At 36.9% G+C, this 26,764-nt stretch overlaps 2 protein-coding genes across 4 annotated transcripts in view; both read left to right on the top strand.

Annotated features, from left to right (window-relative positions):
* Positions 1-26,764, top strand: part of LOC134838950 (survival of motor neuron-related-splicing factor 30-like) — a 131,112-nt gene that overhangs the window by 86,800 nt on the left and 17,548 nt on the right. The gene's annotated exons all lie outside the window — the stretch shown is intronic.
* Positions 1-26,764, top strand: part of LOC134838946 (dnaJ homolog subfamily C member 7-like) — a 175,496-nt gene that overhangs the window by 132,647 nt on the left and 16,085 nt on the right. The gene's annotated exons all lie outside the window — the stretch shown is intronic.

The raw sequence follows: 26,764 nt of genomic DNA, 5'->3' as shown, positions 1-26,764 counted from the left end.
GCCAATGCAAAGTTACAGTTTTCATCAGTATAAAATTTGTAATCATAGTGTCATACTGGTGTTCGATTAATCCGACGGCTCCTTTTAAATGTAGGAATGTCAAGTCCCAAAGCAGTAGAATTTTCTTCATTGCTTGCAGATTGTTCTCTCGTTTCAGATGATGTAGAAAGTTGTGGTGAAATCTGTGTTTAACTGTCAGGATTGGGAAAGTTTTGTTTTGCGCTTTTTCTGCAGTTGGAGTGTGATGAGGAGATCTGATGGCATCAGATAAACCAAGTGTATCTTGAGTTGCTTAATTTTTGCTGCATGGATCCGTTATCGAGACCCGGGAATTGTTCTTCGTGAAATGTCACAAAAAAAGAGCAATAAAACTTTTTTCAGAAAATCATATAAAATATATGCAGAAATTGAACCGTCCTAGCCGTTAAAAATTATTTTTTGCCTTTGGGTGATAAATTGTACTGGTGGGTTTCAATTTTTGATTTTCATAAGCAGCCAAAGTTTTTTAGTAGATGAACACTGGGTTGCAGTCCAAACATTTTTCAAAATTTACACTGCAAAGTTACAGTTTTCATCAGTATAAAATTTGTAATCATAGTGTCATACTGGTGTTCGATTAATCCGACGGCTCCTTTTAAATGTAGGAATGTCGAGTCCCAAAGCAGTAGAATTTTTTTCATTGCTTGCAGATTGTTCTCTCGTTTCAGATGATGAAGAAAGTTGCCGTAAAATCTGTATTGAACTGTCAGGAGTGGGGAAGTAGTGTTTTGCGATTTTTCTGCAGTTGGAGTGTGAGGAGGGGACTCGATGGCATCAGACAAACCAAATGCATCTTGAGTTGTGTAATTTTTCACGTGTATCTATGTAAACTGGAGTATCTTGAATCTCCATTTGCACATTACGAGGACTAGATGCAGAAGATACTCTTTGATAAGTATCAAAAATCGTAGAAGTAGCTCCCCTGTCGGTGATGACGACTGTTCAAGAGTACGCAATAGTTCATTTGCATCACTTACGCCTGTTTGTGAGTTTTTGACTCCCACTGAATCTGTGTTAGCCACCACTGGGTCATTTTCTGCAAAAAGCAAACGATAGCAGGCTTGGATCCGTTATCGAGACCCGGGAACTGTTCTTCGTGAAATGTCACATTAAAAGAGCAAGAAAACCAGTTTTCAGAAAATCATATAACTTATATGGCGAACTTGAACCGTCCTAACCAGTAAAAACTGCCAAAGTTTTTTAATAGATGAACACTGGTTTGCATTCCAAAGAAAAAACATTTCTTAGAGTGTTTTGTCATCATTAAAGCAGATAATAGTGCACGATTACTTTTGTATACAACAGTATCAACTGCCCCTACCCAAAAAGATTGTCGTAGTTTTGACGTAAGTAAAAGAGCCCGCGCAGTGTCAAAAATGTATCGCCAATAGCGCTCGGCAGCACCATTTTGATGAGGAGAATGAGGACTTGTAAAATTGCTGTGCAAATTTTTGTTCTTGATAAAAATTTGAACTTTGCCCAAATTATACTCCATGCCATTATCAGACCTGAGTGTAAAACCAGTAACGTTGCATGATTGGACCACCGTACTAGAAAAAAATTGAATTTTTGCAAACGAATTGCCTTAAAAGGCCATAAAATACATTTTGCTTTAATAAAAAAATCATCGATAAAAGATATTGCACATTTGTTTCCACGCAATGATTCCAGAAAAGAACCTCAAACCTCACATATAACCAGCTCAAATTTTCGCGTTGTCTTTACTTGAGGGTTTTTAGATATGTCGGACGTAGATATCTTACATTCTGAACACATAGTACTTATCGATTGCCAGTGAACCTGAAATAACCATACCTTTTACTGTTTGATTGGCAGTTTTCTTCAATGTTTAACAATTTACATGTAGAAACCTTGCATGCCACGTAGAAGTTTACAATGCTGCCATCTTTGGTTGTTTTGCACTTTGCTTAAACCAAAAGATTCATTACACTAAAAATCACTGTAATCCCTTGCTTAACTAGCAGTGAAACCAATCTGAAAAGAAATTCGAACCTCGGCACAACTAATGCGCGCTGGAGATTACTCGTGTACTTAGGTTCAATACGATCGTAGAAGGCAAAATTATTTAACACCATATACTGGCTGTTGTGTCCCATCCTCATTCGGAATAATCATCGCATTTTCGTCCCCTTCCAGCATAGAAAGCATAAAAACTTATCAATACTTTTTGATAAAACTGAGTTTTTCTTAGATGGAATGAAATAAATTGAAGCTAACTCACTCATACTGAACTAGACTTATACAGAGAGTAATAATATATGGAGTCTTGTCTTCCTTTTAATCAAATAACTAATGGCTCTCCGCGAGTCTAAGTTTTGGGTCCCGTGCTGTTTTCAGTTTTCACCGGTGACTTACCTAATCATTCTCTAATCTCAAACTGTCTATTATACGCGGATGATGCCAAAGTTAATAATAAAAGTCCTATAATGTTACACAATTAACTCCTTACCTTTCTTGAATTTTTCTATCATAACCAACGTATACATTTGACACCAAAAATATATAAATCAGATTTCTAGTATGACTTATTTCATTTTTTCGATAGTGATTTCAATTTTGATGTGCAAAAAGGATTTCTTAATGATAAAAACCAGGACAAAGAATTTCATACATTTTTCTATAAACAATGCAAGAAAAACTTGCATTTTAGGGTGTGTATCTTAGGGGGTGTGTGATTTCTTAAAAATTTACATGTGGAGGTTGTGTGTCTTGACTGTGACATACTCCCTCCTCATGTTGTATGTTGCTCTTTCATATACTCTATTATAGATGTTGAGCTCCTGATCTATAGTTGATTCTTTTCCAGATTTGACTTCAAATATAGGTACGAGTCCAAGGTTTTCAGCATCGTGAAAAACAGTATTCCGGGTTGCCTACATTGCTTCTTTTTCTTTTTCACTAAGATAGACATGTTGGGACTTTTCAAATTGTCAACTTTTCTGTAGTACATTTCTGAAGAGCAAACTGATCAGATGAGTAGAGAAGAAAAAATAATTTTGAAATTATTCAAAAAACTTTCAAGAATCGATTAAATGTTTATCAAAAAATAACAATGTAGACGTCGTATGTTCGACCATTTTAAAATTTTGTATCTGTATATTTCTCTTTACAAAAATAAGACCTAAGAAGACTGGCAAAAATTCATTCTAGTGTGACAAAAAAGATATCATCGGAAAAAGACCACTTCAAACGCAAAGGCAACTTACTGCCCATATTACTTTTGCTTCAGCTGTATGACTTGTTTCTTCTAAATAAGTTGTATTGGGTCATCTTGGCTCCTTGGCTCAGAGCAATCGCAGATCCAATTTGTTGATGAAAAACTTCCATAAGAATTGAGCTCGTCAACACTGCAACACTGCTTGTGTTTGTAGAGAAAATTCACAAATTGAAAGTCTACAACCAGTTCGTTTTTAATCGCTTTACTGAATTTGCTCTTTCAAATGCAAAAAAAAGTGTGATTTTTCTAGAAAAATATTACGCTTTAAAAGACACCTGAAAAGGGTTTTAGACATTTTTTTGTTTGAATTATGATAAAAAAAATTTGCATGCTTTTGCTTCCATCAATATTGGAAAAATTCGCTTTGCTTGTATGGAATTTATATAAACGAAGTCTTTTTTTTTCTTTTTGTAATTTTTTCGACTTCCTTACAAGCTGTTTTTTCAATTTGCATATTCAGAAGTTGTGTTTGACTTCTGTTTTTTTTTTCAATTCACTAATTTATAGCGCAGTATTATTTTGCTTCGCTTCGTCTCTTTGTTACATTTTGCGTTTGCAGTTATAAAATCTGTAGTTTTAACTAGCTTTATTTAGTTTTTTAAAAAATTTTTTTTAAATAGAAATTAAAAATGACAACATACCCGAGTCCTTATGATTTCTCTGTTTTGGCACAGATCTTATCTCACTCAAAAAACAAACGAAGAGTTGAGAACATTTGCATAGGCATCAAGCTAAGAATTATCGAGTTTAAATGCGCTGGAAGCAAGGCCCTCTCCGGGAGACAAAATTTTTCTGGCAACCATATAGGTCGGATATAGCAACAGACGAGGAGCAGCAATAGCTGCACACTCTTTTCAAAACCCAATTGACCGCACCGACAATCCAAAACGCTTTGTATTTTTGAAACTGAATTTTAAGACTGCCTTTAACTCTCTAAATATTTAATTCTAGATGCTTTTGAGTATTTTCATGTTTTTTCACGGAAGCTCTATCATAATGTTAGAGGAGGGAACTGAATCTTATAAAATTAGGTCTCGATATTTTAAAAAATATATATTTCTTGTCGTTATTTTTAATCAAAGTGCGTAATGTCAAAATCAACAATTTTTGTTTAATCGCGTTATTTTGTGTCAATAAATAACGTTAAAAGTGTCACAAGGTCAAAATTGTTTCACTCTTTTCTCGAATATCACTATTACAGTTTTGTTAAAAATTTTTGGAATGTCTTGAAATTGACCAATCACAGACGGCTATTTCAACTCTCCCCCTCAAAAGAAACTTTCGAAGAGAAGGTTGCATTACTGCGCCAAACGAACACGTCGAAGTCATTTTGTCATTTTATCCGCATCCATAATTGTAGCAGGAAAATATTTTAAAACCGTCTTACCGGAGCGATTTTTTCCCAAAAAAAAAATTGTTTTTTTTTATGTGACTCTCTTTGGCCCTCGATGTTGAAGCTGTTTCATGAGCTACGCAGATTAGAGTTACTATAGATAGCAGTATTAGAGTTTATGCTCTCAGAGACCTGTTTCAGGAACAAAACTTCCTGAGCCAAGGCCGATAGCGCCATATACTTTACTCCGATTCACATGATTGTAAAGATACCCAAAGTTGTTTAGCAGTTCGCCAAATTATTGTGGAGTCTGACCAAATTAATTTAAAAACCATGCCAAGTACAAAATTTCTGGTTTTTACGTTGCCTGCCCGATTGGCATCACTGTACGCAAAAAGATCTAGACTATTATCATGTCGCGAATAAGTAAGGGAATATTTCCTGCCTTTTTATTTGCGTAGTACTCTTTTTCCCGCATTAAAATCCCGCGTTGGACTTTTGGACGCTTGAGAGAGTAAGGTTACTGCAAAAGCCTTATCCGGCCTAATTGTTGCAGCTAAATACAAAAACGCCCCCACTTACTGCTGAAAAGAGGAGCAATCATATAGAATTTTATTATCAGTTGCATTTTTAGATGTAACCACAGGTTAATAAACTGGTTTAAAATTTTGCATATTCCATTTTTTGATTGCTTTTTGACGTATCTTTCTTGAGAAACAGTTATACTTTTTTCACCAACGTGATTTTTGATTCTCAAGAACCATTCGGAAACACCCTTATCTTCAATGCTAATCTGCATACCAAGAATGGCAAACAGCTCTTGTACTGAACTTTCCTCAACATCAAAAACTATCATGTCATTCAGATACACCGCAATGAAACTCAATTTCTCTGATTAAAATGATGATTAAATAAATGGTGTCTTGAGATTTTATTAAGCTTGCATACAACACGGTCGTCAGATCCAAAACCAGATACAAAACCACAAAAGTGTCATCATCTAAATAAGAAATCATAGAAGCTGTTTTGACAGCAATTTGTTGCATTTTCAGGCCATGTTGTGCTGCAATGGCAGATAATGAGCCAACAACTGTCAGAATAATTGTTGGTGAAAAAGTATCAATATAATTTTAACTATAAATTTGACTATATCCCTTAAGCACATAACGTGCTTTATATCGTTCATATGAACCATCGCTCTTACGCTTTGTATTAAAATTTCAGTTGCCTTTTGGTATTGGTTTTCATGGAGGTAAGGGCAAAAGATCCAGTTTTTTTTAAACATTTTTCAAAAATTACACTAGCAGCCAATGCAAAGTTACAGTTTTCATCAGTATAAAATTTGTAATCATAGTGTCATACTGGTGTTCGATTAATCCGACGGCTCCTTTTAAATGTAGGACTGTCAAGTCCCAAAGCAGTAGAATTTTCTTCATTGCTTGCAGATTGTTCTCTCGTTTCAGATGATGTAGAAAGTTGTGGTGAAATCTGTGTTTAACTGTCAGGATTGGGAAAGTTTTGTTTTGCGCTTTTTCTGCAGTTGGAGTGTGATGAGGAGATCTGATGGCATCAGATAAACCAAGTGTATCTTGAGTTGCTTAATTTTTGCTGCATGGATCCGTTATCGAGACCCGGGAATTGTTCTTCGTGAAATGTCACAAAAAAAGAGCAAATAAACTTTTTTCAGAAAATCATATAAAATATATGCAGAAATTGAACCGTCCTAGCCGTTAAAAATTATTTTTTGCCTTTGGGTGATAAATTGTACTGGTGGGTTTCAATTTTTGATTTTCATAAGCAGCCAAAGTTTTTTAGTAGATGAACACTGGGTTGCAGTCCAAAAAACATTTCTTAGAGAGTGTTTTATCATCATTTATAGCAGATAATAGTACACTTTTGTCCCTTTCCAGCATAGAAAGCGTCTTAAGCATCGATATGTCTGAAATGATATTGTTTTGTCTGGAATGATTTTTTTGGCGTGCCACCACAGTCATCACAATATCCATTGAAGTTGCAGTTAGTGCAAACCCAGGGAAACCGCCTTGTTAGTTGCTCGAATTTTTCTTGTTTACATGCTACTCTGCATTGCACTTGTCTTCGTAGCACCACACTTCGTTGCATTCCACTTCGTACAGTACAAGGTCTTCTGTTTACCTGTTAAGTTCCCCCAATGTATCGTCCTCGGCCAATGCTCTGAATTGCTGGAGCCGCAATGCACGCAGAACTCGAATCGGGTTTGTTTGAGCTCCTCCCAAGTAACCTTTTGATCAGTCGCTCCTTCAGTTTAAGGCAGAATTTCTGCTAAAACTGTATTGCAGCTATGAATGAATTGTGTTCTTGCGACAATGCCTTCAAAACTATGGCTTCTTTCATGTTGTCGCTAATTTTTTCATCTGCAGAGTGTAGTTTGAAAACAATGTTGTCCACTTTGTTAATAAATTCTACCATCGATTCACAGTTATTTTTGAGTTCCTCTTGCCAAAGCGCATTTATTTTGCTTGTTCCAATCTGCCAAAAGGTTTTGTCATGTAATTCAATAATTCGAATCCATTCCTGTTGTTTTGAGCAATGATCATCTGCAAGGTAGCATTCCTGTTGGCTTTGCTAATTTCTTAGAATCTACACTTAAATTTTTATCTTCAATATAGGCTAGGAATTGTTCACACCATACAAGAATATGTTCAGGTTTTCCATTGAAAACAAACGGTTCTTTCTTTATTCGGAATCCATCTAGTTGTTGGTGCTTGGAAGCTTCTATAGCCCATAACCGCTGATAATAATAGGTCTCGATGTTTAAAATAATAAGAAAAATTTCTTGTCATTTGTTTTTCATTAAAGTGGGTAAAGTCAAAACCACCAAATTTTGTTTAATCACGATTTTTATAACCATTTACACAGTTAGAAACCTAGAATATAGCAATTACAATTTCGCTTCAAGTCTTTTGTTTCTAATCAACCATGTTTTGAATTTCACCAATCACAGATGAGTATTTCAACCCTCAACAAGCAATGCTGAAGCCCCATCCCTTTTTTCAAAAACAATTCAGACACTAGCTAAACAGCTAGAGTCAAAAATATCAACTGGTATTCAAATGATGAAATTTTAGCTGACGACTAAAAAAAAGTGATCCGAGACCTTAAGAACATACTGAAATTGAACCAAACAAATGGTCTGCGCTTGAACACTGCAAAGCAGAAAATTCGTTTTTTTTGGAACCGACCACGAATGCAAATCACCACAAAAATTATGCAACCCTTATATTAGGATCTCCAATCGGCGAACTTTGCTAAAATATTAGCTCGAAAAAAAATGAAGAGTTTAAACCTCGTAACGTATGTCATAGATGAAACAGACGCTCACTACAATTTTTACCTCCTGAAACAATGCTTTAGCATGTCAGAACTCCTATTGTTGCCAAAACGTGTATATTTTGCGTACCAGCTTTTGTTGTTTGCAATATGATTTTTTGGAACGCATCTGGAAGTTTAAAAAACTCGTTATGCAAGTTCACTAATGTGAAAATGCAAATTGATTAGTTTTTACAAGCAGTTCTTTTGGCAGCCAAAAATTGCTTGGGTGTTTCTTCCGCTCGTTTGCGGGCTTTACCCACTTTTTTACCATCAACAGCAGGAATGAAATACGCCTTAAAACAAAATTAAACGATAGCAGGCATGGATCCAATATTGAGACCCGAGAATTGTTCTTCGTGAAATGTCACATTAAAAGAGCAATAAAATCTCTTTTCAGAAAATCATAAAAAATATATGGAGAACTTGAACCGTCCTAACCAGTAAAAACTGATTTTTTGCTTTTGGGTGATAAATTGTGCTGGTGGGGAACAATTTTTGATTTTCATAAGCAGCCAAAGTTTTTTAATAGATGAACACTGGTTTGCATTCCAAAAAAAAAACATTTCATAGAGTGTTTTGTCATCATTAAAAGCAGATAATAGTGCACGATTACTTGTGTATACAACAGTATCAACTGCCCCTACCCAAAACTGTTGTCGTAGTTTTGACGTAAGTAAAAGAGCCCGGGCATTGTCAAAACTGTATCGCCAATAGCTTTCGGCTGCACCATTTTGATGAGGAGAATGAGGACTTGTAAAATTGCTGTGCAAATTTTTGTTCTTGAGAAAAATTTGAACTTTGCCCAAATTATACTCCACGCCATTATCAGACCTGAGTGTAAAACCAGTAACGTTGCATGATTGGACCATCATACTAGAAACAAATTGAATTTTTGCAAACGAATCGCCTTTAACCGCCATAAAGTACATTTTGCTTTAATCAAAAAATCATCAGTAAAAGATATTGCATATTTGTTTCCACGCAATGATTCCAGAAAAGGTCCTCAAACCTCACATTTAAACAGCTCAAATTTTCGCGTTGTCTTTACTTGAGGGTTTTTAGATATGTAGGACGTAGATATCTTACATTCTGAACACATAGTACTTATAGATTGCCAGTGAACCTGAAATAACCATACCTTTTACTGTTTGATTAGCAGTTTTCTTCAATGTTTAACAATTACATGTAGAAACCTTGCATGCCACGTAGAAGTTTACAATGCTGCCATCTTTGGTTCTTTTGCACTTTGTTTAAACCAAAAAATTCATTACTCTAAAAATCACTGTAATCCCTTGCTTAACTAGCAGTGAAACCAATCTGAAAAGAAATTCGAAGCTCGGCACAAATAATGCGCACTGGAGATTACTCGTGTACTTAGCTTCAATACGATCTTAGAAGGGGAGGCAAAAATCTCCAACACCGAATACTGGCTGTTGTGTCCCATCCTCATTAGGAATAAACATTGCATTTTTGTCCCCTTCCAGCATAGAAAGCATAATAATTTATTAATACTTTTTGATAAAACTGAGGTTTTTTTAGATGGAATGAAACAAATTGAAGCTAACTCACTCATACTGAACTAGATTTATACAGAGAGTAATAATATATGGAGTCTTGTCTTCCTTTTAAACAAATAACTAATGGCGTTCCGCGAGTCTAAATTTTGGGTCCCGTGTTGTTTTCAGTTTTCATCGGTGACTTACCTAATCTGTCTCTAATCTCAAACTGTCTATTATACGCGGATGATGCCAAATTTATTAATAAAGGTCCTATAATGTTACACAATTAACTCCTTACAGCTGAGCGTAGACAAATAAATAGAAGTTTGATGAAGATAAAACTTTCCTGATTTGGCTTACAAGAAAAGGTCATAGCCAAGAAGAAAAACAACATACTCGTTTTTGCAGATTGAGAAAGTTTTTCAAAATTCTATCCAGTTCTTGGTCTTGGAGTTTTTGCCATAGCTTATCTTGGAGAGTGCACCTAGCTGATAAAATTTCGAAAAGAATCTACAGATATATCATAATCCAAAGAATTTTCGAGAATCGATTGAATTTTTATCAAAAAATAACAATGTACATGTCGTATGTTCGACCATTTTAAACCTTTGTATCTGTATGTTTCTCTTTACATAAATAAGACTTAAGAAGACTGGCAAAAATTCATTCTAGTGTGACAAAACAGATATCATCGGAAAAAGAACACTTCAAACGCAAAGGCAACTTTCTGCCCAAATCGCTTTTGCTTCAGCTGTATGACTTGTTCCTTCTAAATAAATTGTATTGAGTCATCTTGGCTCCTTGGCTCAGAGCAATCGCAGATCCAATTTGTTGATGAAAAACTTCCATACGAATCGAGCTCGTCAACACTGCAACACTGCTTGTGTTTGTAGAGAAAATTCCCGAATTGAAAGTCTACAATCAGTTCGTTTTTAATCGCTCTACCGAATTTGCTCTTTCAAAAGCAAAAAAAAGTATGATTTTTTTCTCACGAAAACTTACGCTTTAAAAGACAACTGAAAAAGATTTTTGACAGTTTAAAAAAAAATTTACATGTTTTTGCTTCCATCAATATTTAAAAAACTCGCTTTGCTTGTATGGAATTTATATAAACGAAGTCTTTTTTTTTTCCTTTTTGGTAGTTTTTTCGACTTCCTTACAAGCAGTTTTTTCAATTTGCATTTTCAGAAGTTGTGTTTGACTTCTGTTTTTTTTTTCAATTCACTAACTTATAGCTGCACACTTTTTTCAAAACCTAATTGACCGCACCGACAATCCAAAACGCTTTGTAATTTTGAAACTGAAATTTAAGAATGCCTTTAAATCTCTATATATTTAATTCTAGATGCTTTTGAGTAATTTCATGTTTTCTTACGGAAGCTCTATCATAATGTTGGAAGAGGGAACTGAACCTTATAAATTTAGGTCTAAATGTTTTAAAAAAGTTTATTTCTTGTCCTTATTTTTAATCAAAGTGCGTCATGTCAAAATCAACAATTTTTGTTTAATTGTGTTATTTTGTGTCAATATATAACGTTAATAGTCACAAGGTCAATATTGTTTCACTCCTTTCTCGAATATCACAATTACAGTTTTGTTACGGTTTTTTGGATCAAAACAACCATGTCTTGAAATTGACCAATCACAGACGGCTATTTCAACGCTCCCCCTCAAAAGAAACTTTCAAAGAGACGGTTGCATTACTGCGCCAAACGAACACGTCGAAGTCATTTTGTCATTTTATCCGCATCCATAATTGTAGCAGGAAAATATTTTAAAGTCGTCTTACCGGAGCGATTTTTTCCCAAAAAAAAAATTGTTTTTTTTTATGTGACTCTCTTTGGCCCTCGATGTTGAAGCTGTTTCATGAGCTACGCAGATTAGAGTTACTATAGATAGCAGTATTAGAGTTTATGCTCTCAGAGACCTGTTTCAGGAACAAAACTTCCTGAGCCAAGGCCGAGAGCGCCATATACTCCAATTCACATGATTGTAAAGAGACCCAACGTTGTTTAGCAGTTGGCCAAATTATTGTGGAGTCTGACCAAATTAATTTAAAAACCATGCCAAGTACAAAATTTCTGGTTTTTACGTTGCCTGCCCGATTGGCATCACTGTACGCAAAAAGACCTGGACCATTATCATGTCGTGAATAAGTAAGGGAATATTTCCTGCCTTTTAATTTGCGTAGTACTCTTTTCCCCGCATTAAAATTTTGCACTGTTGGACTTTTGCACGCTTGAGAGAGTAAAGTTACTGCAAAAGTCTTCTCCGGCCTAGTTGTTGCAGCTAAATACAATAACGCCGCCACTTACTGCTGAAAAGAGGAGCAATCAGTTAGAATTTTATCATCGGTTGCATTTTTAGATGTAACCACAGGTTCATAAACTGGTTTAAAGTTTTGCATATTCCATTTTTTGATAGCTTTTTTGACATTTTTTTCTTGAGAAACTGTTATGTTTTTTTCACCAACAAGATTTTTGATTCTCAAGAACCATTCGGAGACACCCTTATTATCAATGCAAATCTGCATACCAAGAATGGCAAGCAGCTCTTGTACTGAATTTTCCTCAACATCAAAAACTATCATATCATCCAGATACACAGCAATGCAACTCAATTTATCAGGATGATTAAATAAATTGTGTCTAGAGATTTATTAAGCTTGCATACACCACGGTCGTCAGATCCAAAACCAGATACAAAACCACAAAAGTGTCATCATCTAAATTAGAAATCATAGAAGCTGTTTTGACAGCAATTTTTTGCATTTCCAGGCCATTTTGTGCTGCAATGGCAAATAATGAGCCAACAACTGTCAGAATAATTGTTGGTGAAAAAGTATCAATATAATTTTAACTATAAATTTGACTATATCCCTTAAGCACATAGCGTGCTTTATATCGTTCATATGAACCATCGCATTACGCTTTGTATTAAAAACCCAGTTGCCTTTTGGTATTGGTTTTCATGGAGGTAAGGGCAAAGGATCCAGTTTTTTTTAAACATTTTTCAAAATTTACACTAGCAGCCAATGCAAAGTTACAGTTTTCATCAGTAAAAAATTTGTAATCATAGTGTCATACTGGTGTTCGATTATTCCGACGGCTCCTTTTAAATGTAGGAATGTCAAGTCCCAAAGCAGTAGAATTTTCTTCATTGCTTGCAGATTGTTCTCTCGTTTCAGATGATGTAGAAAGTTGTGGTAAAATCTGTGTTGAACTTTCAGGAGTGGGGAAGTTTTGATTTGCGCTTTCTCTGCAGTTGGAGTGGGAGGAGGAGATCTGATGGCATCAGATAAACCAAATGCATCTTGAGTTGCTGAATTTTTGCTGCATGGATCCGTTATCGAGACCCGGGAACTGTTCTTCGTGAAATGTCACAATAAAAGAGCAATAAAACTTCTTTTCAGGAAATCATTTATAATATATGCAGAACTTGAACCGTCCTACCAGTTAAAAATGATTTTTTGCCTTTGGGTGATAAATTGTGCTGGTGGTTTTCAATTTTTGATTTTCATAAGCAGCCAAAGTTTTTGAGTAGATGAACACTGGGTTGCAGTCCAAAAAACCTTTGTTAGAGTGTTTTATCATCATTTATAGCAGATAATAGTACACTATTTCTAGCAGAGAAATTTGAAGCTCGGTACAAATAATGCGCGGTTGAGGTTACTCGTTACTTACCTTTATTACGATCGTAGAAGGGGAGGCAAACGTCGTCAACACCATGTACTCGGTGTTGTGTCCCATCCTCGTTAGTAAAAAAACATCGCTATTTTGTCCCCTTCCAGCATAGAAAGCACCCTAAGCATCGATATGTCTGAAATCATATTGTTTTTTCTGGAATGATTTTTTTGTCGTGCATCCACAGTTATCACAATATCCATTGAAGTTGCAGTTAATGCAAACCCAGGGAAACCGCCTTGTTAGTTGCTCGAATTTTGCTTGTTTACATGCTACTCTGCATTGCACTTGTCTTCGTAGCACCACACTTCGTTGCATTCCACTTCGTACAGTACAAGGTCTTCTGTTTACCTGTTAAGTTCCCCCAATGTATCGTCCTCGGCCAATGCTCTGAATTGCTGGAGCCGCAATGCACGCAGAACTCGAATCGGGTTTGTTTGAGCTCCTCCCAAGTAACCTTTTGATCAGTCGCTCCTTCAGTTTAAGGCAGAATTTCTGCTAAAACTGTATTGCAGCTATGAATGAATTGTGTTCTTGCGACAATGCCTTCAAAACTATGGCTTCTTTCATGTTGTCGCTAATTTTTTCATCTGCAGAGTGTAGTTTGAAAACAATGTTGTCCACTTTGTTAATAAATTCTACCATCGATTCACAGTTATTTTTGAGTTCCTCTTGCCAAAGCGCATTTATTTTGCTTGTTCCAATCTGCCAAAAGGTTTTGTCATGTAATTCAATAATTCGAATCCATTACTGTTGTTTTGAGCAATGATCATCTGCAAGGTAGCATTCCTGTTGGCTTTGCTAATTTCTTAGAATCTACACTTAAATTTTTATCTTCAATATAGGCTAGGAATTGTTCACACCATACAAGAATATGTTCAGGTTTTCCATTGAAAACAAACGGTTCTTTCTTTATTCGGAATCCATCTAGTTGTTGGTGCTTGGAAGCTTCTATAGCCCATAACCGCTTATAATAATAGGTCTCGATGTTTAAAATAATAAGAAAAATTTCTTGTCATTTGTTTTTCATTAAAGTGGGTAAAGTCAAAACCACCAAATTTTGTTTAATCACGATTTTTATAACCATTTACACAGTTAGAAACCTAGAATATAGCAATTACAATTTCGCTTCAAGTCTTTTGTTTCTAATCAACCATGTTTTGAATTTCACCAATCACAGATGAGTATTTCAACCCTCAACAAGCAATGCTGAAGCCCCATCCCTTTTTTCAAAAACAATTCAGACACTAGCTAAACAGCTAGAGTCAAAAATATCAACTGGTATTCAAGTGATGAAATTTTAGCTGACGACTAAAAAAAAGTGATCCGAGACCTTAAGAACATACTGAAATTGAACCAAACAAATGGTCTGCGCTTGAACACTGCAAAGCAGAAAATTCGTTTTTTTTGGAACCGACCACGAATGCAAATCACCACAAAAATTATGCAACCCTTATATTAGGATCTCCAATCGGCGAACTTTGCTAAAATATTAGCTCGAAAAAAAAATGAAGAGTTTAAAAAACACCTCGTAACGTATGTCATAGATGAAACAGACGCTCACTACGATTTTTACCTCCTGAAACAATGCTTTAGCATGTCAGAACTCCTATTGTTGCCAAAACGTGTATATTTTGCGTACCAGCTTTTGTTGTTTGCAATATGATTTTTTGGAACGCATCTGGAAGTTTAAAAAACTCGTTATGCAAGTTCACTAATGTGAAAATGCAAATTGATTAGTTTTTACAGGCAGTTCTTTTGGCAGCCAAAAATTGCTTGGGTGTTTCTTCCGCTCGTTTGCGGGCTTTACCCACTTTTTTACCATCAACAGCAGGAATGAAATACGCCTTAAAACAAAATTTTGAGTCGAAGTTTCGGGCAGAATCTATATTGCTGCACAGTGAATTTGAGCAGTTGGAGTGTGAGAAGGAAACTCGATGGCATCAGACAAACCAAGTGCATCTTGAGTTGTGTTATTTTTCACGTGTATCTATGTAAACTGGAGTATCTTGAATCTCCATTTGCACATTACGAGGACTAGATGCAGAAGATACTCTTTGATAAGTATCAAAAATTGTAGAAGTAGCTCCCCTGTCGGTGATGACGACTGTTCAAGAGTACACAATAGTTCATTTGCATCACTTACGCCTGGTTGTGAGTTTTTGACTCACACTGAATGTGTGTTAGCCCCCACTGGGTCATTTTCTGGAAAAATCAAACGATAGCAGGCATGGATCCAATATCAAGACCCGGGAATTGTTCTTCGTGAAATGTCACATTAAAAGAGCAATAAAATCTCTTTTCAGAAAATCATATAAAATATATGGAGAACTTGAACCGTCCTAACCAGTAAAAACTGATTTTTTGCCTTTAGGTGATAAATTGTGCTGGAAGTTTAAAAAAACTCGTTATGCAAGTTCACTAATGTGAAAATGCAAATTGATTAATTTTTACAAGCAGTTCTTCCGGCAGCCAAAAATTGCTTGGTAGTTTCTTCCGCTCGTTTGCGGGCTTTACCCACTTTTTTTTACCATCAACACCAGGAATGAAATACGTCTTAAATAAAAATTTTCAGTCGGAGTTTCGGGCAGAATCTATAATGCTGCGCTTAAAGAGTGGTTTGAATTTGAGAAAATTGGAATGGCTCCTTATCGATTGGAATTTTCTCAAATTAAAAATGGCTACTTAGAGATTCTCCTTAGCAATACAGGGGGGTTATGTTTTTTACTAGGCCGACCTATTTTCCAGACCACAATGCAATAATTCAATTTAAAAAATTTTCAATTAAATGACCATTTGGAAAGGAAGCGGTTAGAACAAACAAAATTTTGCTGAGAAATCGTGAAAATCTTGTCTTTAACCAGGCTATACGGCGTCAATGCATCTGTCAATTAAGTTTGTTTAACGAGTATTGTTACATGTCCATGTTCTAAATTTTTTGGTAAAATATCGGTCTGGTAAATAGTTGGTCTTTCAATACAGTTTGCGAACGCTGCCTGTGTATTTGGCATTTTTAATGATTAACTACTTTCGAAGAAATTTATGGAGCAAAGGGATCAAAGCGCAGCTTCATAAATTATATGATAGACCCGTAGCCTCATGTCAGGTCAGTCTTTTTGAGTCACCTACAAATTCGGTTTATTCTGTGCTGGGGTTAGTTTTCTCTATCTGGTTGGCTTGATTCGCAACCATCTGACTCTCTTTACTTCTATCCACATTATACTTTGCTCTTTCATATCTTAAAAAAATCCGAGGATGTGGACTGGATAATCTGATGAAGGCATTCCTGACTGTAACATCGGAAACCATGATACTTTCGATCTTTCGACGGGGAACACGAACAGTGCCTGAAAAACTAATGTCGAAAAGTATGACGAATAACTATTGTCGAATAAAACTGTTGATCCAACTACTACTACTACTACTACTACTACTACTACTACTACTACTACTACTACTACTACTACTACTACTACTACTACTACTACTACCACTACTACTACTACTACTACTACTACTACTACTACTACTGAAAAGATGAATTCCCTTTAATATATATAAAGGTATCATACAGATTGTTGAAAGGCTATTTACATGGTTTATTACTGTAATCAAGGTGTACTATGAACGGCAATTGATGCAATAGGCCAAAAACATAGTACAGGAATTGATTAAATCAAATGAGTTAACCCTCGCTTGCAGATAGTTTTTGGGTGACTTCTTAAACGCTTCAGGACATGCAAAAAATGTCTGCAATATCATTGGAATATAGCATGTTTACATTTCGGCACACGCGGTAGAAGAAGAACTGCTCTGTGAAGAAAGGACGACATTTCCTGGTTGCCGTCATTCTAGGGTAGGCAGTGTTACGAAGATCTGTGGCGGAGAAGGTAAAATTAATGAAGTTGTAAATGTCGAACTCGAATTTCTCATTAAGCACTTTATTGAGGAAAACCAAGCCGTATAATGCAATGGGGAAAAATATTGGCAGGGAATTGGTCACCTTTAATTGCTCAGTGTAGTCACTGAGACCCGTCACCCATTTTAGTCGTTTTTTTAAACAATTCAAGTTTGCGCCTGTAAAGTAAGGAAGGAAACAAGATTTGGTTGCCGTAGAGATGGATACTTCGTATACAAAGTCGATAATATTTAAACTCGGTCCACAATGAGACGCTGTATGGAATTGAACGTTTGATAAAATGAAAAGATTTATTAACCGCAGCAAGCTTGAGTTTAAGATGGTTGTCCCATCTCAAATTTTGAGAAATTGTGACCCCGAGATCTTTGATAAATGATACCGAAGGAATAGAGATATCTTTAAGACAGAGCGATGTCTCCGACTCATTAGAATTGAATCAAATTATTTCGCATTTATTTGCATTAAACGTCAATTCATTTTCGATAGTTCATTGGTTAAAAAGATCTATATCTCTTTGAAAGTCAAAATGCGTTGCGCTGGAATACAATTTACTGTTATCGGCGAACAAATAACAGTCAGAAGTTAAAAGAGCATTTGACATGTCATTAATGAAGGGAACAAACAATAGTGGCCCTAAGACGCTGCCTTGCTGCTCTCCACTAGAAACATAACCTATCGAAGAAAATGTATTTTCAATCATTACAATTTGAGTACGATCACTCAGATACGAAGAGAAAAGCTCGAGAAACGTGTAATCAAATCCAAACTTAGCCAGTTTGCTTAGTAGAATATGATGAGGTACTTGATCAAAAGCTTTGCAAAAATCGAAGTATACAGAAAGAATTTTAAAATTCATCTCATTATTTGAATAAATTTTGTCAAAATATTCAAGAAGTTGGGTTATGGTTGATCGTTTCGTCATCAAACCATGCTGAACGGAAGTAATGCTTAGTCTCACTCGAGGATATAAAAAATTAAAAATCATTCTCTCCAGAATAAGCAATAATTGAGGTAGGATGCTGATAGGGCGGTAGTTTTCAACATTTTCGGGATTGTTAGTTTGCAAAATGGGTGTTATGTAAGCACATTTTCAAAGTGTAGGCCATTTTTGGGTATTTAAGACATTAGCAAAAAGTTGAACGACAAATGGCGCGATAATGTTGCTGCAGTTGCTAAGAACAAAAGTTGGAAGGTTGTCGTTGGTTAAACATGTAGCTGAAGCTGAGACGAGTGACGTTTCAACCTGAACAACATTTATTTGAAGCATGTTTAATAGAATTGAAGGGTAGTCATGAGCACCTAGAGCAGAATTCTATCTTAGTAGGAACACAAAACAGAAGTAATCATTCATAAGATTGGCTATTTCCAAAGAATTGGTAGCCTTTTTGTCTTTCCAGTTCATTTGATTTGGTAGTCGTTTTCTAGTAATTAAGCGCAGATATTTAAAACAGTCATGATTCAAATTCGGAGATAAGGATTCAAATAAACATGTTTTATCGAGTTCATTTGATAAATCAATATCGTATTGTAATGAAGACAGACGTAGGTTGTTATTGTTAAATCTTGAAGCTGTTCGATGTTTGTTAAGAAGATGAACAGTTTAGGACGAATAAAAATAAGGAATTTGTTGCCGCCTTTTGGTCTTTTTACAACACGCAAAGTTTATTACTGCCATAATTTCAGAATTTCAGTGAGGTACACAATCTTCGATTTTTAATGAGCCAAAACTCGAGTTTTGAGTAAAAATGAGATTATCAAAGTTAGGGCTGATAATTTAATTGAAAACTGAACAAGAAAATGAAGGTTTCGAAAATTGAGAGCTTAAGTTTTGCCCAGCGGTGCTCAGTGTTAATTTGGGTATTGTAAAGAAATCAAACAAGGAAAGTCGTCTGAAAACAATTTTTTGTCAAGGAAAACGGTTAAAAACTCAGTATGGTATGACAAAATCAGGTCCAGGGTGTTACCGGATAAATAAGATGGTTCATAAACAAGGGGTAATAAGTCAAGTTCCTCAATAGTAGAAAGAAACAAATTAGAGTGAACCGAACGACCAGAAAAGATGTCCAGCAGATGTCGGGCATATTGAAGTCAACCATGAGTGTGAATGAGCACGATAGGAATGCTAATTTAGTATTGAAATAACGATTAAAATCAATTAGAGAATTGATCGGTTTTCTGTATGCAGATGTATTAGGGGGGTTGTAAACAAGAAGAAAGACATGATTACGATATCCGGAATAAATCGATAAACCAATGCAATAGACTGCATTGTAAGAAAGAATAGAGTAGATTCAACACTCCACAAGCACTCCACAAGCACGATCAACCCGAGCAGTAACAGAATAAGGACAGTTTAATGGAAAAATTTCAGTATTGGTGTTTTTAGGTTTGAGCCAGGTCTCTGTGAGAAAGACGATATCGGGAGAATGTAAACTAAGATAGTTGAGGATTTTAAAACGCTTGCTGTTACTCATCAGGCTTTGTACGTTAAGCAGACATAATTACAGCTGTAGCCAGTCTAACTCGATCTTTTCACATTTTCTTTCAAGAGTGAGGCCGCAAATTTTATCTCATTGCGAGGTATTTGGTCGTGATTTATCATCTCATATCGTTTCTTGATAATTTTGCGTTTCACAGCTTGTTCATCTCTGTTGAGCAACTTAGAAATTAAGACTTTGTCTTGAAAATTTTTGAGTTTATTTGCTTTAACTAATCATTTCCGAGCATCCCAATATGATGATAGGCGTAAAAGTATGGGACGTGGCCTTCGTTCTGAGGATTTACTTTTACCAAGTCTATACATTTGGTTTATGTTAATAAATAGTTTCAGATAGATGGAGCAATCCGGGGCAGCGGTTGAGACCCCCGTCTACTCTTCCGAAATTGAAATGGACTCGCAGAAAGGACGACGCAGGCTTGACTCACGGCCTAAAGACTACTATACAACCATCGACGAGATGGTTCGTGGTGACACCGAAGTATTCAATCGTCATCTCAACAAGATGAACAAGGACTCAATAATCTGCCTGCTACGAGAAGCAATCTCCCAGATGAGAATCGATCGTGAGAGAGACATAAGAAGCAAAGAGTTAGTTCTTGAAGTGAAGAAAGTTATCCGAGATTCTTTTATCGAAAACATCGACCAAGTGCCAAGTCAAGAACTCGTGAATGGAGTTAAGTCAGCAGTCGAACAAGCAGTTACCAACTGTAGAGTGGAAAACACGGGCGGAACCGCTTTTGCTGCTCCCGTACCAGCTCCATTGCGCCAACCAACGGAGTCCCATCAGCATCAAATCAGAATAAATGGTATCCCCGAAAGTGACTCCAAAATCAGAACTGAAGTCTTGAACTATCAGTCTGAGGAGTTCAATAAAGTTATGAAATTCCTTAGCGAGGACCCGACAATAACAGACATGAAAAGACTGGGGCGACCCTCGCCCGACAACAACAGACCTAGAACTCTTCTGATTACATTCCATAATCCGTGGGATGTTAGAAAAGTCTTGGCTAAAGCTGCCACCCTGAAAGAGTACAAAGAACGAAAAGTTTTCATCTCGAAGTCTATGAACCGCGATGAACGACAAATTGAAGACCAACTTCTAAAGAAACGACGCGAGTTGATCAACAACAATGTCAACCCCCGAGCAATAAAAATCAAGTTTCCAAGACTTTTTGTCGACGACAAAGAGTTCATTATGAATGACGAAAACATCTCTGAGGACTGCTGACTAGAGAACTGTCAGATACAGATACTTACAATGAACACAAGAAGTCTTCTCACCAGAGAACGGAGATTCATATACGCCAATGCAATCAATGCACATTCCTATGATATCTTCTGTTTCAGTGAGAGCTGGCTCACATCCAATATGAAAAACTCTGAAATTTTTTACCGAACTTTACAATTTTCCGAGCCGACCGTCTAATGAGAAATGGGAACTCGGCTCATGGAGGAGTTTTAATTGGGAAAAGAAATAGTTATCAGTTCGAACAAGTTTATATTGCCTCTACTGAAGACTTATTGTCATCCTCCTACGTATGTGTCTCTGTTTCTCTCAGGGATTGCAAGTTGTTAGTGTGCTGTGTGTACAACCCGCCCAAGGACAGTCCCTACCGACTATCGACTGATTCAGTCAAACACTTTTTGAGCACAGTATGAACTCTGGAATCATTCAATCATGTTCTCATCACTGGCGATTGGAACCTGTCTAAGACGGATTGGAGCCTCTACTCTTCAACGGACGACTAAGAAGATGAAATAACCAGTCATATGGACTCACTGATGCTCCGCCAGCTAGTAACTGAACCAACCCGTGGATCAACAACTCTGGATCTTGTACTCATCAAATCACCGCATCACACTGATGATGTCTTGATTGATGAATCATTTGAAAAATCATTTCCGCTCTCCGACCATAGACCAGTTAAATCAACCTGGCTTTGCAGTGGAACTCCAACAGCGAATGAGAGGCGATCCAAATCTTACAGTTTCACAAACTGTGACTACGACGATGCAAAGAATATGATATTGGAAACACCTTTCAGCCCTATTTGCTAGAGTAATAATAACAAAATGGTAGATGAATGGTACGACTGGATCTTTAAAATCATTGATGCCTCCGTGCTGGTCAGATCAAATCACCGTGCCCAACTCAGTCCTTGGTTAACTGGTCGCACCTCCAACGTTCTGAAAAAGCTTAGTACGGCTGAGAAACACAAAAAAAGCGACCCTAAAATTCGATCTCTGAGAAATGAAGCTGCCTTGTACCTGGATGAAGACAGAGTGGAATATGAAACCAAGCTTTTTTCTGGAAGAAACACTGGATCAATTTTCAAATACATGAAGAGTTTGAAAAAAGACAGCCGATTACCTTCAGTCATCAGGTGGAATGAAGTGTCTGCCGACAGTAATCTCCGCAAAGCAAATCTGTTTAATGACTACTTCATCAGTGTGTTCACTCGCAACACTTTGGATGTACAACTGGGGGAGTCAGATTCCAAACCACCTGACGGAAGAGTTGCCAGCGATTATCAAATCAATAGAGATGTAGTATATAATGTCCTCTCTAATTTGGACATATCCAGGAGTCGTGGTGAAGACCAACTTCCACCAGTGTTCTTGCGCAAATTAGCAACCGAGCTAACTCCTTCAGTTTTCAACGTGTTCCGAAACATTCACAGGCTGGAAACGTTTCCCGAAAAATGGAAACTAGGCATTGTCAGTCCTATTTTCAAGAAAGGGAAAAAGTCCGAAATTTCGAATTATCGCCCTGCTACTCTTCTGAATATTGTTTCGAAGTGTTTTGAGAAAATTGTATTTTCGCAAATTGCCGACCATTTTATCAAGTATGTCAACTCAGCCCAGTTCGGTTTTGTGCCTCGTAAATCTGCCATTCTTCAACTATTACATTGCTTGAACTACATTTATGCATCAATATCCGAAAAAGACATTGCTTCGTGCCTTGTAATGTTCGACTTTTCTAAAGCTTTTGACAAAATCAGCCACACAGTTCTTCTGCAAAAAATCAGAAACGTTGGGATAGAAGGAAAACTTCTCAAGATTCTAAGGAGCTACCTTACAAACAGATCTCAGAGAGTTCGCATCAATGGTATTTTGTCGGCTGTTCGCTTAGTGCTGAGTGGTGTTCCCCAAGGCTCACTGTTGGGTCCGAATCTGTTTTTGATTTTCATCAATGACCTCCCTGATAAAATATTTAATTCTGTTGCTTTTATCTTTGCTGACGACTTGAAACATTTTTCGACAAATTCCCCAATTTGTCTCCTCTGCTTACCGCGGATCTTGATAGACTGAGTACTTGGTCTACCGAAAATCGGTTGCCTTTTAATATTTCAAAATGTTGTGTAGTAGATTTTAAGAATTGTTACCCCTGCGACATTACCTTCTGCAATACAACTTTCGACTTAGTCTCATCAGTGAACGATCCCGGACTGCAAATCAACATCACTTTGTCGTGGACCGAGCACTTAAAGAAAAAGCTAACTAAAGCAAATGCAACATTCTTCCTGATACGCCGCAGTGTCGGTCATCTTCTCTCTCCGCAGGTGAAGCTCTACTTGTAAACACTTCTCATGCCTATCAGTTTATATGCTTCTCAATGCTGGTCTCCAAACAAATCGGACTTGAAGCAACTAGAAACTTTCCAGAAACGAGTTGTCAGATGGATGCTCCCTGACACACCGTACCGTGAAGCAATCAGTTCCCTTGGCATCTTATCCATGTTGTAATTTGCCGTTTTAACTGACTTTCTCACTCTTTCAAAAATTGTCAGTGGCCTATACGACTGTGATCTCACCAGTTGTTATTCCTGCGCACCCAGTGGCTCACGACGCACAGCAACTCGTTTACTCGAAGTGTTTTGAGAAAATTTTATTTTCGCAAATCGCCGACCATTTTATCAAGTATGTCAACTCAGCCCAGTTCGGTTTTCTGCCTCGTAAATCTGCCCTTCTTCAACTATTACATTGCTTGAACTACATTTATGCATCAATATCCGAAAAAGACATTGCTTCGTGCCTTGTAATGTTCGACTTTTCTAAAGCTTTTGACAAAATCAGCCACACAGTTCTTCTGCAAAAAATCAGAAACGTTGGGATAGAAGGAAAACTTCTCAAGATTCTAAGGAGCTACCTTACAAACAGATCTCAGAGAGTTCGCATCAATGGTATTTTGTCGGCTGTTCGCTTAGTGCTGAGTGGTGTTCCCCAAGGCTCACTGTTGGGTCCGAATCTGTTTTTGATTTTCATCAATGACCTCCCTGATAAAATATTTAATTCTGTTGCTTTTATCTTTGCTGACGACTTGAAACGTTTTTCGACAATTTCCCCGATATGTTTCCTCTGCTTACCGCGGATCTTGATAGACTGAGTACTTGGTCTACCGAAAATCGGTTGCCTTTTAATATTTCAAAATGTTGTGTAGTAGATTTTAAGAATTGTTACCCCTGCGACATTACCTTCTGCAATACAACTCTCGACTTAGTCTCATCAGTGAACGATCCCGGACTGCAAATCAACATCACTTTGTCGTGGACCGAGCACTTAAAGAAAAAGCTAACTAAAGCAAATGCAACATTCTTCCTGATACGCCGCAGTGTCGGTCATCTTCTCTCTCCGCAGGTGAAGCTCCACTTGTAAACACTTCTCATGCCTATCAGTTTATATGCTTCTCAATGCTGGTCTCCAAACAAATCGGACTTGAAGCAGCTAGAAACTTTCCAGAAACGAGTTGTCAGATGGATGCTCCCTGACACACCGTACCGTGAAGCAATCAGTTCCCTTGGCATCTTATCCATGTTGTAATTTGCCGTTTTAACTGACTTTCTCACTCTTTCAAAAATTGTCAGTGGCCTATACGACTGTGATCTCACCAGTTGTTATTCCTGCGCACCCAGTGGCTCACGACGCACAGCAACTCGTTTACTCGAAGTGTTTTGAGAAAATTTTATTTTCGCAAATCGCCGACCATTTTATCAAGTATGTCAACTCAGCCCAGTTCTGTTTTCTGCCTCGTAAATCTGCCATTCTTCAACTATTACATTGCTTGAACTACATTTATGCATCAATATCCGAAAAAGACATTGCTTCGTGCCTTGTAATGTTCGACTTTTCTAAAGCTTTTGACAAAATCAGCCACACAGTTCTTCTGCAAAAAATCAGAAACATTGGGATAGAAGGAAAACTTCTCAAGATTCTAAGGAGCTACCTTACAAACAGATCTCAGAGAGTTCGCATCAATGGTATTTTGTCGGCTGTTCGCTTAGTGCTGAGTGGTGTTCCCCAAGGCTCACTGTTGGGTCCGAATCTGTTTTTGATTTTCATCAATGACCTCCCTGATAAAATATTTAATTCTGTTGCTTTTATCTTTGCTGACGACTTGAAACGTTTTTCGACAATTTCCCCGATATGTTTCCTCTGCTTACCGCGGATCTTGATAGACTGAGTACTTGGTCTACCGAAAATCGGTTGCCTTTTAATATTTCAAAATGTTGTGTAATAGAATTTAAGAATTGTTACCCCTGCGACATTACCTTCTGCAATACAACTCTCGACTTAGTCTCATCAGTGAACGATCCCGGACTACAAATCAACATCACTTTGTCGTGGACCGAGCACATGAAGAAAAAGCTAACTAAAGCAAATGCAACATTCTTCCTGATACGCCGCAGTGTCGGTCATCTTCTCTCTCCGCAGGTGAAGCTCCACTTGTAAACACTTCTCATGCCTATCAGTTTATATGCTTCTCAATGCTGGTCTCCAAACAAATCGGACTTGAAGCAACTAGAAACTTTCCAGAAACGAGTTGTCAGATGGATGCTCCCTGACACACCGTACCGTGAAGCAATCAGTTCCCTTGGCATCTTATCTATGTTGTAATTTGCCGGTTTAACTGACTTTCTCACTCTTTCAAAAATTGTCAGTGGACTATATGACTGTGATCTCACCAGTTGTTATTCCTGCGCACCCATTGGCTCACGACGCACAGCAACTCGTTTACTGTTTGATATCCCGATCATTCAGCTCGAGCGCCAGCGCAACCATTTTTGGTATAGAACGCCATGGAGAGCCAACAGAATAGCAAACGTTCTCGACATCAGAACCTTCTCGCCTGACTTGAAGTATCGTCTACTCAAACTGATGTGGTCGTTTTTCCACAGTCACTATGATGAACTCAGTCCATGTACCTGGACATTCTTGTGTTATTGCTCAAATTGCAGAGATCGACACATTGACCTTTCGGGACTCAATTGACTTGATTTATCTACGGGACTAACAGTCCCCTCATTTACGTTGTAAATGTAAATCCAATATAATAATAATAATAATAATAATAATAATAATAATAATAATAATAATAATAATAATAATAATAATAATAATATTTGGCTCGTCAATATACTCCATCCATTATTTCCGAAACCTTGTCCCCTTCTGCTTCAACATTAGACGTGAAGTCACCTTTGTCTTCAGAAATTCCATCAATTACAATTTCGTTATTAGATGGATTAGAATGTAAAATATTGTTTGGAATGTTGTTTGATGTAGTCGAGACTGTGGCCCCGTAACAAGTTTTTTAATATCGTTCATAATATCATATAAAACTTCTTGTTTCTTTATCACAAGTTCAAACTGAACTAATATCAAATGAACCGATGTCGAATGAGTCTTCGCATGAACTAATGTCGAAATTTTATTATCGAATGTGTCACTTTTGGTAATCAATGTTGGTTGCTTTTCGAATGTATATGAATTTGTCATTCATATCAGGTCAATCTTTTTGAATATCAATCAACTCCGGTTTATTCTGTGCAGGTGTTAGTTTTCTCAATCTGGTTGGCTTGATCCTCAATCGTCTGACTATCTTTACTTATATCCACGTTATACTTTACTCTTCCATATCTAGAAAATTCCTAGGAGTTTGACTGGAAAATGCGATGAAGGGATTCTTGATTGTAACTTCGATTACTATGATACTGGCCTTCTGATTATAAAAATAAAAAAAACCAAAAAAGATAGGTATCTCAAAAAAAAAAGCTTGCTGAAATATAATGTCTGCTGGTTGCTTTTTCGAGTTTTTGCCATTATTTTTTTACACTGTTCCTCAAACCTTATTTCTACATCGGTTTTCTACATATTGCGGCACTAGTTTTTCGGCACTGTTCCTAATTGCATTTTCATCTTTTC

This window comes from Symsagittifera roscoffensis, chromosome 2 (genome assembly GCF_963678635.1).
Source record: "Symsagittifera roscoffensis chromosome 2, txSymRosc1.1, whole genome shotgun sequence".
Classification (NCBI taxonomy): domain Eukaryota; kingdom Metazoa; phylum Xenacoelomorpha; order Acoela; family Convolutidae; genus Symsagittifera; species Symsagittifera roscoffensis.
This window is presented reverse-complemented; position numbering and strand designations above follow the sequence as displayed.